We start from the raw sequence: 2,074 nt of genomic DNA on the forward strand, positions 1-2,074 counted from the left end.
TCGATATGCCCATAGCGCCGAAAATAACATGTTATGCCAATTCGTTCGATGGATACCAATGATCCGTCGAATCATGACGACTAGAACTTTGTTGATTGACTCAACCAAACCGTTGGCTTGCGGATAATAAGGTGTAGAGCTATCGTGGCGCAAACCAAGCTGGCTTGTAAGCTCAGTCATCATGACATTTCGAAAATGGCTTCCATGGTCCGTAATGATTGCTTGTGGGACACCAAACCTAGTTATGATATGATTGAATACGAAAAGTGCAGCTGTCTTGCCGCTTGCGTCGAATGTAGGCATCGCCTCGGCCCACTTAGTAAAATAATCAACCGCAAGGATGATATACGCATGCCCCCCGGCCGAGTGAGGGTTACAAGTAATAAAGTCAATGCCCCATTTGGCGAATGGACCAGCGGCAATTATAGGGTGGAGAGGAGCAGGTGGAGCGCGCATCTTGCGATCAAACACTTGACAGTTGTGGCATTTTCTGACGGCAAGGATACAATCTTTAAACATAGACGGCCAGAAATAGCCAGCGCGCAACACCTTCTGAGCTGTGGCATACCCAGACATATGACCGCCACATGCTCCAGAGTGACAATCATTCAAAACTCTCTCAGCCTCTTCGTGAGTTAAACAACGTCGAAAAACTAAGTCTGCCCCCAGGCGATAAAGTGTATCTCCAATAATTCTGTATTGCTGGGATTGAAACCGAATTTTTCGACGGTTTTCCTTGGAAGCTTCAGGCCGAAAGGTTTGGGTTTGGAGATAGATGATTATATCCCCATACCACGGATCTACAGTGCTAATAAGAAACAAAGATTCGTCCGCAATGGACTCCTCTGCCACAGTCTCTGTGTCAGCACTCGGGAAATCACACATTAATTCCGCGAAGACTAAAGATTTCTTAGACTTGGACTTCTCAAACTCCAAGTCGAACTCTTGCAGGATGACGATCCATTTAGAGTACTTGCCCCCTAGCAGTTGTTTTGTCAAGATATAAATCATAGGGTTGCAATCCGAAATAACAGTAGTTTTGCGGAGAAGAATGTAGTGACGAAAACGCTGGACAGCTTGAACGGCTGCCAGGGCCAATTTCTCCACATGTGAATATTTTAACTCAGTTGGATTTAAGGTTCTGCTAAGGTAATATATCACATGCTCTGCCTTGAATTCATCTTCTTGAACTAACACCATTCCAATGGTGGAATGCGAAGCTGCGAGGTATAAGAAGTAGTCCTGGTTGTAGTTGGGAGGATGCAATAACGGTGCATGGGTCAACGCGTGTTTCAATGCATCAAAAGATTGTTGAGCAATCTCGTCCCAAAAGAATTGTACGTTCTGTTTCAACAACCGTGTAAAACCTTTAGTGACCTCGGCGTAGTTAGGGATGAATCGGCGTAAAAAGTTCGCTTTCCCTTGCAAACTTTGGAGTTGGCGCAAACTCGAAGGAGGAGGCAATTGGATGATAGCCTCGACTTTCGAGGGATCGACGCGAATGCCGGTTTTGGAAACAACAAATCCCAGCAATCGACCTGTTTCTATACAGAAAACACACTTGTGGGGATTCAACCGAATTCGATAATGCCTACACCTCATAAAGATTGCTCGTAAATGGACAAGGTGATCAGCTCGGTGTAAAGAATGAGCAGGCAAATCATCGAGATAGGGTTGCACAATGTGCTTGATGTCATGAAATGCATAAGACATGGCCCGTTGAAAAGTAGCACCGGCATTCTTAAGGCCAAAAGGTAATTTGCAATAAGCAAATGTCCCCCATGGACAAATGAATGCCGTTTTTGGTTGATCGGCAGGTAGAATATTGATTTGATTATAACCTGAGAAACCATCCATGAAGGAAAACATCTCACTTCCGGCACAATCATCAATTATTTGATCGATATAAGGCGTAGGATAGTTGTCTTTTGGACAAGCTCGATTGATATCCCTATAGTCGATACAGATTCTTATTGTTCCTTGTTTTTTATTGACGGGAACAATATTCGATACCCAATCCGTTAACGGGATCGGATAAATGAAACCTGCTTTCAACAGCTTTTCGACTTCGGCT

Source organism: Pinus tabuliformis, chromosome X, assembly GCF_031772625.1.
Source record: "Pinus tabuliformis cultivar Carrire ecotype Pingquan chromosome X, CPIR1, whole genome shotgun sequence".
NCBI classification, from domain to species: domain Eukaryota; kingdom Viridiplantae; phylum Streptophyta; class Pinopsida; order Pinales; family Pinaceae; genus Pinus; species Pinus tabuliformis.